Raw genomic sequence first — 16,453 nt, 5'->3', positions numbered from 1 at the left:
TTATCACCTACTTGTTCTTTGACCTTGACCAAGTTACTTTACCTTTTGGGGCCTTAGTTTCCTCACCTGAAGAATGGGACTAATTCATACCTACTTTATGGAATTATTGTGCTGTCAACCTAACATTGCTTGAAACATTGCATGCAGTCGATTTGTGCTACTGTATTTTTTGACATTTTTTATTGTGGTGAAATATATACAACATAAAATTTACCATGTCAACCATTTTTAGGTGTACAGATCCAAGACATTAAGTACATTCACATTGATGCAGAACCATCACCACCATCTACCTTCAGAACTTTCTCATCTGCCCAAGGTGAAACTCTATACCCATTAACCAGCAACTCCCATTCCCTCTTTTCCCCCGGCAACTATTGGTCTACTTTCTGTCTCTATGAATTTGGCTATTTTAGGTCCTTCACACAAGTGAAATCATATAGTATTTGTCCTATTATTTTTTTTAACAAGTAGGCCTGAATCTGTTTGGCTGTACAGCCTATAGCTTCTCTTTGACACCAATCTGTCTCTACAAAGCATCTTTAGCAAAAATCTTATTTCTCCAGGGCCTTCTAAGAATGGCCTACCTCACTTGTAACTCTTCTATGGGAAAAGTGCTACAAATACATGCAAGGAAGATTCAGGTCATGATTAGGGGATTTCTGATCCAATGGATTGGTCTAATACATGGTTCTATTTTTCGAATAAGAATCGTAACTCACCATTCCAGATTTACCTAACCAAATTACAGTGGAACCTATCTAAATCCTTGGATAAACAATCGTTTTTAGGTATGTCTTCTGGATCATTGATAATTTAGATGCATAAGTATCAACATTTTAATTTTAAACATTTAAAAGGGAAATATTCTTTAAATGAATTATATACCTCTCTTATTTTTTTAAACATTGTATATCCAATAGTTTAAATTTTACTTCAAGACTCCAGATCGTTACAACTAACATCATAATATTATCACATATGCTTCAAAAAATGATGGCCTTAGGATCTACTGAAGGTTGTTGGATCTTAATCCACACACTAAACAGCCCCAGAGCACTGTGTTTTTTGATCTTTTGTTTACATTAAAGTAACAGGGGTTTTTCCCCTCTACTCAGTTCTTGTCATAACATCTCTAACTAGCTCTTCCCTCAAACAGAAGTGCCATTGCCAAGGGTAGATTCAAATGTTTAGGGGCCTGAAACCAGTACTATTGAGCAGGGGGAAAGGAGAAGCTTTTGAAGAGAAAGAATACAAAGTGACAAATAGAAAGTTAGATACCAAATTGGACAGTGGGAGTATTCCTGGAAGACACTCCCACTCTGGGTCAGCTGGCAGTGACAGAACAGGACACAGAAGTGACTGTGAAATATACAAGTACATCCCAATAAACCCTAATCAACTTCACTTAGCTGGAGCTCAAAAATGCCTGCCGCCACTCCAGCGCTGTCTGACGGGAGGTGACGTGCGCTGGAGGACAGGTCAGAGTGGCAACAGGCGTCCTAACGGACTGTGGCTAAGACACCTGACCTTTGCAAACTTTAGAAGCCTCATGAGCTGGTGAACCCGTTGCTGGGGCTTCTTACCTGATCTGCCTCTGTGGTGATCTGATGCAGGACGCCTCCCTCCTCACCTATTATGAGCTAGAAGACCAGAGAGACAGCCTGGAGAGAGCTTTGTATGACATGAGAATGAATGGGCTCTGAATAAAGCCCAAGGGCGTCTCCTTGGAGTAAAGCATAGGACTTCTATGCACAGATTTTGAGACACAAGTGTAATATTTCTCTGCTTTATTTCTTATTTCTATGCCTCACCAGGTGAGAAAAAACTAGTTGATCTGTCAGGGTCATTCTTTAAGAGCATTCTCTTATTACGCGTAGTTTGGGGTTTTTTTTTAAATCTTTATTGGAGCATAATTGCTTTACAGTATTGTGTTAGTTTCTGCTGTACAACAAAGTGAATCAGTGTATGTATACATATATCCCCATATCCCCTCCCTCTGGAGCCTCCCTCCCACCCTCCCTATCCCACCCCTTTAAGTCATCACAAAGCATCAAGCTGATCTCCCTGTGCTCTGCAGCGGCTTCCCACTAGTCATCTATTTTACATTTGGTCGTGTGTATATGTTGATGCTACATGGTTTACGTTAAGAAAAACGTTAGCATATGTGGTTAGTACTCTTTTCAGTTGTGAAAATTCAAGACTTGACCTCAAGTTTTATAATAAAAGGCAAAAATCGTTATTTGTGTCTCCCTTTGCTATTCCTTACCAGCAATTTCTTTTTAAATTTTTATTTGAAATAATTTAGACTTAAAGAAAAAAATGCAAAAATACTTCAGTTTCCTGATCTTAACCCAATTTCCCCAACATTAACATCTGACATAACCATACCACAACTATCAAAATCAGGAAAGGAACACTCACACAATACTACTAACTACTCTATAGACCAGTGGGAAAACTGGAAAAATCCAAATAAGATCTGGTTCAGGATCCAGTCTAGGACTCTACATGGATTGCATTTGGTTGTCACTTCCAAGTCTCCTCTAACTTGTGACAGTTCCTTCGTCTTTTTCTGTCTTCCATCGTCTTGACACTTCTGAAGTGTACTAGCCACTTATTTTGTGGAATGTCCCTCAATTTTGGTGTGTCTGATGACTTCTTAGAAGTACATATATAGTATATAATTATAAGAAATTATTATATATATTACATAATTATATAAATTATTATATTATAGGTATATATATTTATGAATATATATATTGCAAGCACACCATAAAGGTTATGCTGTGCCCGTCTCAGTGCACCATATCAAGGAGCACACAATATCCACATCTCAGTACTGGTGATGTTACCTTTGGTGATTTGGTTTGTCAGGTTTTCCACCATAAAGACGCTATTTTTCCCTTTGGGATCTTTAGGAAAGAAACTTTGAAGCTATACAAATAATCCTTATTTCTTATCATACTTTTACCCAATAACTTTGGCACACAGTGATGGTTTTTGCCTGCAACAGTTATTACTGTTTGGCTAACAGTAATTTTTATTTCCATCAGTTCTTCTACATTTATTAATTGGAATCCTATTGTAAGGAACAGGGGTCCTTTCTCACCCACTTAATTATTCATTCCATTATTTATATCAATGTGGACTCATAGCTATTTTATTCTACAGAATTTAATCCATTACCATTAATACGTCATTCCTAAATTGTCCAAATTTTACCATGTAGAGCTCTTTCAAGTTGGTTTCTGTAACCTCTCAACATGTTCCGATCAGTTTCTGAGCCTTACTTTCTGTCAAATGAGATGTCCCACACAATCTTATATTTCCCCTGGCCTAATCTTGGAGTCCACTAATTCTACAAGGAACACTGGTTCCTTTTCTGAAGAATGATATTTAGAAACCAAGATTCAGGTACTAAGTGTGCTCACTGCTGCCAGGATGTCATGTATAGGAAATATGAGCGAGAAACGTGCATCTATATTACACATGCATTTACAATCTATTTACTTCTCTACCTCATCTGTATATATATTAAATATACATGTATAATATATACATTAAATATACATGTATTATATATATGTATGTGTACACACACACACACAGTCATCAGTTTATGCTGATACCTCCTGTTCTAACACCACAGGGTTCATTCTAGTTTCCCCTCTTCCTTACTTGTAACTCCTTTCCACTACTATGAGAAATGTAGCTCCCATTATTCACAATGTATTTATTTATTTATTCAATCCCAGTAGACACATAAAGTAGTTTCAGAATTGCTAAACCACTCCCCCAGGAGAAACACATTTACCAACTAGATTACAATATCTGTGAACAGTTTGTTTGTTTTTGTCTTGATAGTATATACTCAAAATAAAGTTTTCCAAAGTTACATAGGTTAGTTCTTTTCTGATTATTGTGTTCTATGTGGGGCTCCCCCAACATCCTGGTTGAATTTAATTAGTTACTGGGGGAGAGGGATAAGTGAAACAGTCCCATAGTTCCAAAAGTCACAGCTGTGCAGGAAGGTATATTCAGAGAAGTGCAGCTCGTACCTCGTCTCTACTCCTCTGTTCCCGTTCCCCATTCTCCCCACCCTGTTTGCATCCACCTCCTACAGGTAACCTCATTTTCCTCTGTCTTATTCTTGCTGTGTTACACACAAAGGAGCAGATACATGTACATGCTCTTGATATCACTTTTTCTCTTCAATTAAGAATAGCACTAAAGATACTCTTTGCACTTCATTTTTTTCACTTAACAATATATCTTGGAATTACCTCCTATCATTTCATAGAGATTTTATTGACTGCTTTTCATAAATACATAGTACCCCATGTGTGGGTGACATCGTTTCTTCAATCACTTTCCTGTGTGTGGGCCCTTCGATGTTTCTAATACTATTCAGTGACAAATAATGCTTCAATGAACAGCCCTGTACACATGTATTTTCATACTATCAGAGGTGTACTAGGGGTTAGATTTCTACAAGCGGAATTTCTGGGTCAAAAGTATGTGCATATGTAGTTTTGCAAAGTATTGCCAAATTTCACTCTAGGAAGGTTGTACCAGTTTTACTTCAAACAAGCAATGTACATGAATGCCTGCTTCTCCACCGCTTCATCAACAGAATGTGTTGTCAAATTTATTAATTTTACTAATCAAATAGGTGAGAAATGGTATCTCAATGTTAATTTCATTGTATTCCTCGAATTATGAGTGAATGTGAATGTTTTCATGTGTTAAAGCTATTTTATATCTTTTCTTTTTTTGTGTGACTTGTCTATTCATGAATGCAAAAGCCAACAGCAGAAATGGCCCCAAGACGTTTAGATCTGGCTGCTGGGGTGGCCCTGCCCTCTGGGTTGAGCACCAGACATGGAGACCCTTGAGTTGCCTGCTTCCTTGGCACTCTCTGTGCCCCCAGCGTGCCGGGCAGACAGAACATAAGTCCTCCCAGGGACTGTCTGAGTCCTTGATTCTGCAGCTCAGTCGGTGCCCCGACCAGGCTCAACGACCTGGGTATTCAAGGCTGAGGTTATTTTTACATCTCTTGTGTCAATAAAAACTGGTTTGGGAGATGCTTAGGAGTAAGCCCTGCGTGTGGTGTCGAAATCATGACGTTAACAATTAACACAAGCCCTGGGTGTCTTTGAGTTTGCATTTCAGGCTTTAGTTCTTATGTTTCCTGTGGTCAAAGGTCATTCACTTCATCCTTCGCAAAGGTCTAAGCAGGGGAATGACCTCATGACGGACGATTTTATGTTCCAGATCACTGTGAATTCCTCTACCTTTCTGTTTGCAAAAGGAAAAGGGAATTTTCCTGCGTTTCATTTGAATTAATCACATTTAAAAGCTCTTCAGAAAAAAAAAAAAAAAAAAAAAGCAAACACACGTCACAGGTTTCCCACACCTGAGACACCATCTCTATGAATGTGGTCAGGCCAGAAAGGAAGCTGGGTTTCAGCCGTTGAAGCTAAACCTTCACCAAAGACAGCATTTCTGCCACTCTCTTTTCAATACTGCGTTAGTAAGAACGGGATCGATTCAAATAACAGTGCCATTACTGTATCTCAGTTTCAATACTTTCTGCTCCTTTCAATACTTTTGATTCTCTACATCAACAGAGAATGTTGTTGTACTCACTCAGCACAATTATCACATTAAACAAGGAGATATCTTACTCTGCTGATAGTCTCCAGGGCTGGCAGGGGAGTAAAGCCTTGTTCAGATCACACAGCTTAAAGGACCCTCACAAAGTGGGTTTCCTCTCCACATAAGCCATCTCACCAAGAACTCTAGCCTGACACCTAAAAGCCTTTCATTCTACTTGCCTATGACCTCTATTATTTAGTTAGATGACACTGAGGAAAATTAGTCTATCCTCAGGGTCCCCTTTACCCTAAACTGCTCATAAATCCAGGTATAATTTGGAAAAAAATAGATAAGGGGGAAAATAGCTAACAGAGTCTAACACTGACTTCAGGTGAAATTCAAGGTCTTGTTTGTATTACAGGTATGTTTCTAAACACCTAAATCTATGCTATTTCAGTTAAGGACAATGAACTATAAACTCAAGTTCACTTTTCACTGCAACCCTGGTTAAGAAAGAGAGGCTATAAATGCTGGCATTAATCATCTCAAAGACCTTTCCCGTGCACGATGGTTTCTCCGACTTTGATGTAAACGAAAATATTTCAAACCTCTCACTTTCTGTACCAGGTGGTATTACTGGTGACCTTTTCACACCCTTTGAAAAGACACAGAATGAGCTGGAAGCATATCAATTTGAATGCTTCATAAAAAACAACTTCTGTTAGAGCCCCTGACATACCGACATTGCTCAATATTGAGTGAAACAGGGAGTCTACTTTGGAATAATCTCTAGCTTGAGTGACCATTTTCCTATTTGTAAACTTTGAAAATCTCTTATCAGGGGCCATGGCTTAACCATTAATAAGAAAAACACAGGCTCCTTTAATTCCGTAATTCCCGGGTTGATCTTGGTGAATCACAGGTACGGTGGCTCAGTACCCACAGAGTCATTCCGACACCCCTTCTGGGTTAGGTGTTGAAAACAATAACTTCAATTGTCCCGAAAATGACATTTTATATGTAACATTACATATACATATATTTGACTAAATATCTCCCCATAAACACACACATAGCTGTCTTCGGTGTACACAGCACACTCCATCCACGAGCAGCCATGGCCTTACAAGCATAAGAGCCCCTTTCAGCTCTTCTGTCTGTAGTGGCTCCTATTTCACAGCCACACCAGCATCTTTGTATCCGAAGTTCACAGGAAGCACCCCAAGCATTCTTGCAAGTCCTGTGGCTTGGCTCACGCAGCAGGGAATAGAAAGTCCCCTGAACACAAAGGCAACGCTGCCTTCTCGCAGCTGCCACTCCAAGGGGAGCAAGCACCAACGCAGTTCATGTTTTGCACCACGGCTTTCTGTGCAGAGGAAGAGATGAGAAAAATATTCTTCCTGGGGGGGCCCTTTGGTTGGATTTACTGTGGCAGGAGTCGGCGGGGGCGGGGGCAGTTTCTTTGGATGATCCCCATGGTACGTAAAAAGTTTGACTTTACCCAGAACAAACGAAATTCTGCACGAGGTTGTGTCTGAATTTTAAAAGTAAAGGAACTGAAGACACGATTCCCATTTGCATGGCGCTACCGTTTCTCAGCTTTCCAGACAACTGTGATGTGTGCTGTTAGCAGCAAAGGGTCACATCCTCTGCCATTAGCGGAGACCAAAAAAGAACACTTTGGGAAAGGTCAGCGAGGCTTCACTGGAGCTGGAGGAAGTGAGGGACTATATTTATAGTTTTAGGATGGAGCCTATTCCAGCTTTCCACACAAAGAATGCTTTCTTTCTGCTTTTAGCGTGTCACTAAGACGAGGTGGATAAGTTCTGGAGACTCAGAGGGACTTGTTTCCAGATTGTAAATCCAAATTTACATGAATTGCATCTCTGTAGCTCTCATTCCACCGGAAGAGCCCGTGGCGCAGAGTGTCTCTGGCCTGGCATAATCACAGGGAACACAAAGCGTCTACAGAATTCTGTGGGATGAAAGAATGGATGTTGTGCTTTATTTTCCTCTTTCTTCTTGAACTTTCTGCATTTAAAATGGGCACACTTACCCAGGAAGCTGAGTGCCTGAGGAAGTACCAGTGATGTAGACATAGAGCTTTTCACCCCTGGAGAGTGGGTATAAATCTAGGCTGAGTCCGTGGTGATCAAGAGTAGATTGATGAGTTGCTTGTTTCCTGTGAAAATAAACTCTCCCCATTGATAGCTACTATTCCACACACCATTACACTGTCAAAAAATCCCACAAGTGAAAGGGAACGTAGAGACAATGTAGTCTAACTTCCTCATTTTACAAACATCAGAAATAAGACTGGAAAAAGATATACGGCCTGCCTAAGATCGTAAGAACTAGTGATGTCAAGCTGGGAATAAAGTCAGGGCTTCCTGACTCACATTCCCACGTCTGGTTTCCTGATAAATCTGTGACACTTTATTGAATGTTATGCATCATTTCTGCCAAATGCATGAGATGTCTTTTTGTCACGTAAAAGTAATTTACTCAGGTGGAAAACGCAGTAAGTGTTGGATAATAAGTGGATAAGGGGTTAGGAGGATAAATCTCTGTAGGTACCCAGGCGGAACTATTTCTGAATGGCTAGGCTGTACGTCAGACTCACCTGGGGGAGAGTACTGGTTATCTAGGGCTGTCTAACAAACTACTACAAGACTAAGTAGCTGAACACCACAGCCATTCTATTAGATCTCACAATTTTGAAGGATGGGAATTTGTGTAAGGCTCAACCAGGTGCTTCTTCTGCTCCATGGGATTCCTGGGATTACTGGCTGGTTTTTAGCTGGCAGGTGGACTGGTCTGGAGGACGCGAGATGGCTTAACTCGCCTGATGCATTGTTGGGAGTATATGGGAGTCTGGGCCCATCTGGTCTCTCTCCCCATGTAATCTCGGGGAGTCTCTACCAGTCTTCTTACATGCAGACTTCTTCCATGGTTGTCCAGCAGGAAACTGCTGGACACTGCCATTCTTTTTTCAAGATTAGGCCCATAACTGGCCTGGCGTTGCTTCTGCCATACTCTATTGGTAAAGAAGCCACAGGCAAGACCCACAGAGAGGGGAAATAGATCCCACCTCTTCATAGGAGGAGTATCAAATACTTCATGGCCATCTTTAATCTACAACAGTCCATCCTCCAACCACGAATTATTTCTGTTCCTCCTATATCCAAAATACACTCCATTCCTCCATGACCTCCAGGAGCTTCATGTCATTATAGCAACAGGCTCAGATTGGAGATCCAGGATCTCGTCTTCCAAATGACATCCCAGTACAGATTAGCCTAATCAGGTGTGATTCTCTCAATCTGAAACCTGCCAGCTAAAGAGCCAAGCTGTCTACCCATTATACCCAACACATAATGACTGCATTGAGATAAATAATGTCAGTAGACACTCAAGTAAAAAAATGGAGAGGGGGGACGACAAGAGTCACAGAGAAGTGACTTGTCCATAGCAATTCTGAAATACAGTTGGGCACATGTCCTCATGCCCTTGATGGGGGTCCTGATTCCACCGGGTCTGGGCGGAGCCCTAGCACAGGTATTTGACATTGGCTCCTTAGGTGCTTCTAATGTGTGGCCAGAGTTGGAAACACTGACCTGGGGAATTCATCCTGCACCTTTAATATGAAAAAAAGGGGAAATAGGTACTTGAAGAGTTCGAGTATTTCCTGAAGTGTGGTCTCATTTCTGACAGCATCTGCTCACCCTGGACTTTTTTGCTAAACGCAAATTTCTGCTCTCAGTCCAGACGTACTGGTCCCAGACCCCTTTCAACAAAGACTCCCAAATGATTTCTATGCCACTGAAAGTTCAGATCCACTGGATCTTCATAAAACTCCAACCATATTTTGTGAATCTTTAAAGCATGTGGTAGTATTGCACATTCAGTGCATTCAGTAACAACAGGCTCTTTGGGGAAGAAAAAAGCCGGATTTGTAGTGGCTGCCAGTTTCTATGGTATAAATACTCCCACACTGAGCGACTTTAAGCTCAATATGACATCAAAAAATGTGCAAAACTTCTCTTTACTGTACACCTGAAACTAATACAACATTGTAAATCAACTATACTCTGATAAGAATTTCTTTTAAAAAAATGTGCAAAGTTTCTGAAAATATACAATCACTTCTCATGAGATAGCACAGGCTGACTGTAGGACACTACTTCTCACATCTCATATGAAGTGAAAAACCACAATAACAACGCAGGAACTGGAGTTTGAAGGAAAACCGCGTAAAAATTCTTATTCTGCAACTTCTTGGCTATGTGACCCTGGACATGTTAGTTTTCATAAGTAAAATGGAGATCATAATACCACTTTATAAGGTCAAGCTTCTTCGATCATGTACTCCCAAAGTGCTACGTACTTCTCCTATCTCAAGACTCTTCACACTTGCGTAATTTACTTGTCCAGCTTCCTCACAAGCCTGTGAGCTACATGAAGCAGAACCACTCCTTTCTCTTTGTACCCTCAGCCCCAGTGACCAGAAACGTGCCTGGCATACAGCAAGGCCTCAGGAATCACATGTTGACCAACTAGGAGAACATATGCACCACGCTCCCTCCCACTGCACCCATGACAAACGCTAACCACAGACATTGACGCGTGGATACTAGAGGATAAACTGTCCGAGAAAAATGCCACTCCAGGAAGCCTCTACCAACCAACTAGAACTAGCACATGAGATATACCTGTTTTCCACCCTGTTATAAACTCTGCTAATAAAGGGTCCTGAGCCTCAAGGAAGAAAAGACCAAACGAGTCTCAGAAACCAACCATTAAACTTTTCTAATTAAAAATACAATTCCGTTTTATTACTTGAATAGGATTTAGACCCTAATGTCCGAGAAGGACATCAGGCTAATTCCAGTGCAGATCTAATTTTCTTGTGGTCATTTTAACCTCAGCCAAACGTTGCTCGGTCGGCTCTAAGCTAAGACAGTGGCAGCAAAATCAGCCTTCAGACTCCATCCCTGACACTGACCTCTGAGCTAGGGTCCTTACTGCCAGATCAAGATCCAAAGATGAAGGAAAGAAGAAGCCTTGGACCTCAAGAGAAAGGTCTCCACAGTGGATGAATCCTCTCTGAGAGGAGAACTATGATGGCCCTAAACTATGGAATCCTACGTTTCCCTCTCACACGTGACAGTGCCTGGCAAGTATCCTACTTGTGTAGTTTATCTGCCTCAGAGATTATTATATCACTTGTGCACTTATTCAGCAAATAGTTGTTGAAATCAAAATTTCTAGGCACTGAGTAAATAAAGTGCAAAAAATATATATGGTCCTTTTTGTGGAGGTGTTTGCAATCTATTTAGGAAAACAGCGCATACATAAACAACCACAGTACAAGGTAGAAAGCGATGGGTCACAAAAGACAATAGATAAAGCTCTTCAGAGAATGCTGAGAGAGCAGGGTCTAACTATGGCTGGGGGTGGGGGCTTGTAGATGGAGCGGGGAAGGTGGAGGAGGCTACAGGTGACAGGAACACGCATGCACAGGCACGTGGACAATGTGTGAACGGTGCAGCTGAGATGCAGCTTGACGAGATAGAGGGCATGGGAGGAGATGTGATGGAAAACAAAATCGGGACCTTGTCAATGTCAGGCTGAGGTGCAAGAGAAGTGAAGACTTTTGCAAATGAAAAGTAATGGTTATGACAAGTATTTCAAGAACAGTCACCAGGCAGTAACATGCAACAAAGGCGGCAGAGGCAGCAGATCAAACGGACAACTAGTTAGAAGACTAGTATGATAATCCAGAAAAGAGGGCCTGGTTTTGAGCAAGAGAGTTAACAGGCTTGAGATTCAATGAGGAGAGCAAGGGAGAGGAGAAAGTCCACGTGCCTCTGAAGTCCGGGGTCTGGGGGGCAGGAAAAGCCATCCCTCCAGCCACCACGCAGTCATTATGCCCTTGCTACGTGCCACGCGTCGCTCTTGCAGTATACAGTGCTGAACAGAACAGACCTAGGTCCTGCCTTATGGAGCTTATAATCCAGTCAGGAAATCAAACGACAGGCCGTGGAAGAAAAAGTTATCACAGGTGGTGATAAGTGCCATGATGGGCGTTACGAGGGTGATGAGAGAGATGACAAGAGTAGGGCTCTACTCAGGGTGGTCTGGGGCAGGTTCTCTGTGCAGGTGACATCACGCTCAGCCCAGAGGATGAGGACCCTTCCTAGAATGGGGCGGGGGCAGGGGCAGGGGATACACTCTAGCAAGAGGGAGCCATGTGGCTGAAAGAGGGGTGTCGCGGAAATGGAGCACGGGAGTTAGGAAAGGGAAGGCGAGTCTGGGAAATACTGTAGGTGAGGGGCCAACGGGCTCATGAAAGAAGATATCAAGGCAGTCTCTGGCATCATAAGACTTGAGCTCAGAAGAGATCACCTGCATGGAGGTGATAGGGGAAGCAGTGCTTCGGAGGGGGTGGCGAAGGGGAGGGATTGAAGTTACGGAGGCACGTAAGACATAAGAAATTGGGCCCAAAAAAGCCTGGGGTGTGCAGGGTCAGGCCTAGGAATCCTCAGAGGTCACAAATCTACCTGTGAATGGAGGAGTAGAATCGAGGTGGTGGAGGAGAGAGAGCTGATAACAGGAGTTCATGCAGGGATTTCAAAGGCAAAGATAATCCCAGAGAGAGCCAGGCTGGGACAGGTAATAAAACCAGGCAGCAGCCTCCAGTGCACCCAAAATCATGTGCATTGCACAAAAGCATGGGCAGTGCTGCTCGGCACCGGCCAGAGCCAAGGGGGGAGCCTCGGGAAACCAAAGGAGGAAGAGGCCGGGGCAGACACTGCCCAAGCCGAAGGGAATACAGGTGGCCCTGGGGGAGAACACGAGAATTCCCTATTTCAGCTGTTCTGCATGAAAGCTAGTCCTGCCCAAGTCAAAATGCATGACGCATTCACAGAAAATGCTGACCTTTTGTTTTCCCATGAGTGACTAGAGTGGGGATAGAGATGGGTGTTGCTCTGGAGAAATCTACAACTAAATTAATGGCTCAGAAAGGCTAGGAGTGTGACGATAGCTGCTCTTCCTCACACTTCTCTTTCCTGTTCTTGGAGACACTTTCTTCTCCCATAAGCTTTGCTGATTGTTGCTAAAGAGTGAGACAACAGATGCAAACTTTTAAATCTGCAAGAATTTAAAAGAGAAAGAGAAATCCCTCTTTGGAACACTGTTTTCAATAACAAAGCCGTGAGGAGAAGTTTAACAGCAATGATGCTGTAGGACTCCCTGAAGAGGAAGGTGTACAAGGCACATATCCTCAGAAGAGAGGATGTTTCCTGCCGTATGTTTGGGTATCCACAGGAGCCTAAGAAAAATGGCTGCCTTTGCCTTTCCACTGACGCACAGCCTGTAATTTCCACACAATGCAGGTCAAGCATCTGAACTTAAATGATTGATTTTGCCACGGTTTTTCACGTTCACTCTGCTCTTAGTAATTCTTACAGAAACTAGGGAGAAAACAATTTCACGAAAGCCCTTGGTCTGTCTGTACCCACAGGTGGACTTGGGTGATCTGTCTCAGGACAGATCCTGTCACCCAGCGAAGCAGAATGTTCTATTTCTCACCCTCTTCTGAAATCTAACCCGTAGCTTTATCGTCCTTTCACATCCGGGGGATGAGGAAGAGAATGCAGCAGTTTCTTCCTTCAAGACCTCGGCAAGGCTTATTTACCTTACTAATAAAATCGGCACTATGCAGTTTGCACTTAACCAGCTACTGCTCAACTGTCCAACCGTCTAAACAATATGACATAGAATCTACTGATACAGACTCAATGCTAAAATGTAATACTCTTTCATTTACACATTATTTCACATATACAAGTTCTTTCTCCAACAGAGTCGTAAGCATATTGTACTCAAGGGTTATGCATTTCACTTTTTAAATTTTCCTGTATCAGGCCACAGGAGAGTGCAAGATATATTTTTTCCCAGAGTAACTGCCTGGTTCTCCAGATATGAGTAAGCTTATTACAAAACTCTAAGCAGTGGTTAGTAAGGACAAAAAGGGAGGACAAAGTTAGAGAAACCGGTGAAACTGGTGAAGCAGGCATTCCCACCCCACCCCACCCCCCATCCCCCTCTGCTGACCCAAAAGAAAAAAGGTTATGCCCAGAACCAGTCTCTGATTCACTGAGATGGTGGCCACAAGCTCTACAATCTTCAAAAGGGATGCAGTAGGATGAGCTCTCCTCTGAGGGTCTGGAACACGGGGAACACCGAGTGTAAGCACCCGGGAGGGGTATCCACTAAAGGGTGAGGAGCAGAAGACGGGCAGTTGCTCTGCAGTGAAAAGAGAGGAGGGTGCGCCGTCTCAGGAGCTCAGTTTCCGTTCCAGGCCACATGCTCATGGTCCCAGTAAACCGCCTGTCAGAAGAGGCCGAGACTCAAGGTCCACAAGCCAGAAGAGCTACGGCAGAGGTGGCAAGAAGCCCCCCTCCACGGCAGGTGGGCTTCCAGGCCCGGAGGGCTGCAGCGCACGGCTCCTTCGCAAGGCGACGGCCACGTGGTGCTCCCGGGCAAGGGACGAGCCGGCGAGGCTCCCACGGGGACCGCAACTTGGAGGCTTGTGAGGATGCGCGGGAGCAGGCGACTCCTAGAGAGGACGGGCTTCCCTTGATTTTATAAAGTGACCACATCCCGAGCCTCGTGCGCTGAATCAGAGCAAGCTAAACAGCCCCGGGATCTCAGCGGCCTAGCACAACAGGGGTTTCCAGGTCGCTCACACGGCAGGTGGGCAGCAGGCTGGCGGGGGCTCCGCTTGCCATCCTCGCTCAGGGGGCGAGGCCGGGGAAGGCTCCCTCCCTGCTCACCCAGTGCCGGGAAGGGAATTCCGGGCACCGGGCCAGGCGCATCTCTCGCTGCTGCTCGGGCCTCATTGGTCAAGGCAAAGCGTGTGGCCACGCCCACCTCCCCACCAGGTTCCCGGAGCGAGCGCTCAGCGCTGGTGACCGCCGCCCGCACCGAGGAAGAGCTGCTTACCCACAGGTCAGGGGCGACCAGGCTCAGCATGGAGAACACCTCTCCCCCAGAGGCGCAGAACGGAAAACGGATCGCCTGCTTAATTCCCCTTCATCGCTGAAATATTGCCCAAATAGTAAATGAAAAGATTCAGATTTAAAACATTGTTGTGTTAAATCTTACTAATCAATTGTATTCCGATAAGCGGTTAAATGGTAAATTCTCCTTGGCTACTTCTTCCCAGAACACTCTAACAGAGTAGGTTCCCCTCTTGTCCTCTCTCACTTCACCCTGTTAATCCCCTCCATAGAATGTATCGTTATTTGTCATTATGCATTTTTCTATATACTGTTTAGTTAAAATTTTTCAGTAGACTATATTGGTGTAATTCTTGTCCTAATTATAGCATAGAAGATTTAAAATATATGAATATCATTCTCTAGCTACCATTTGCCATCCTTGGTTCATTATATACTGAGTATATATTAAATATATTTTATACCGAGATTATGAGTACTTCTGCTATCATGATGATAAGTGCAGGGAAAATGTGTTTTCATGAAATAAACAGAATTATGTATATCTGTGGACCCTTAATTAATTCAGTGAATAATTCAGGTTTATCGTGATGAATTTGGGTCATTTAAAAAAAACAGTTAACATATTCAATATCCTCTTGTTAAGGGTAGAAGAATAGACTTTAATAACAGAGGTACTTAAAGCAAAGCCAGCAAAACCTTTCCCTTCCAGATCATGACTAAAATTATCAAAAGAATATTAAAATAGGGGGAAACCCACATCAGCCCTGGAACCAGGAAAGAGTACCATCAACATGCCAGGATTTCAGGGAATTCCTAATGTATTTGTGGGAGGAGGTGAGCTCCACGTCCTCCTATGCCACCATCTTGATTGCAGCCCCCAGGAATTCCTAATGGGCTGAAGAGGGAAGCAAATTAAAGGAAAGCCCTCGGTGGTAAGGTGGAAATTTCCTCCTTGGAAAGAACAGGAATTTTCAAGAAATAAGCAAAGGGAACTTGCACCCACATGTTCGCAGCAGCGTTATACGTAATAGCCAAATGGTGGGAACAACCCAAGTGCCCACCCGCAGACAAATGGGTAAAGAAAATGTGATATATGGAATAGTATGTGTCCATAGAAGAAATGAAGTGTTGGTACATGCTAAAGTAAGCATGGATGAACCTTAAAAACATTATGCTAAGTGAAAGAAGCCACATACCACATGATTCCATTCTTATGAAAGTCCAGAACTGGGAAGTCCACAGAGACAAAAGGTAGATTAGTGGTTGCTTAGAGGTTGGGGAATAGGGGGTGATAGCTAAAGGGTACATATTTCTTTTTGAGGTGATGAAGATATTCTAAAATCTGCAGTGGTCGTGGTTGCACATTTCTGTGAATGTGCTAAAAATCATTGAATAGTATACTTTGGGTGAATTGTATAGTGTGTGAATTAGATCTCAAGAAAGCTGTTAAAAAATTTAAAAGAAAAAGAAAGAAAGAAGCAAAGGTTCCTCAGGGAACCTTAGTCACACGCCTAAGTTTGGCTGGGGGTGAAAGACAGCTGTGCTGTAGGATGGATGAGGCCAGCTCCCTTGAAACTTCTGTCCTGCTGTGGATCAGAAGCTGCACAGAAGGCCTGGGGCTGAGTGCGGCCAGAGCAAAGAGAGAGCCTGCAGGCCTGGGCTGCTCCCCAGTGCGGTGGGACTCTCTGATGTGTGGGTAAGAGGCGGGGCAGAAGGGCAAACCATCTTCAGAACTTGGCTTCACATACAGCAGCTTTAAGAAACAGAGCAGAAACTACCCAGAAAGAGTCCAATTGCACCTGGCCACTTTGGCCACT

The sequence above is a fragment of the Hippopotamus amphibius genome, chromosome 2 (genome assembly GCF_030028045.1).
Source record: "Hippopotamus amphibius kiboko isolate mHipAmp2 chromosome 2, mHipAmp2.hap2, whole genome shotgun sequence".
NCBI classification, from domain to species: Eukaryota; Metazoa; Chordata; class Mammalia; order Artiodactyla; family Hippopotamidae; genus Hippopotamus; species Hippopotamus amphibius.
This window is presented reverse-complemented; position numbering follows the sequence as displayed.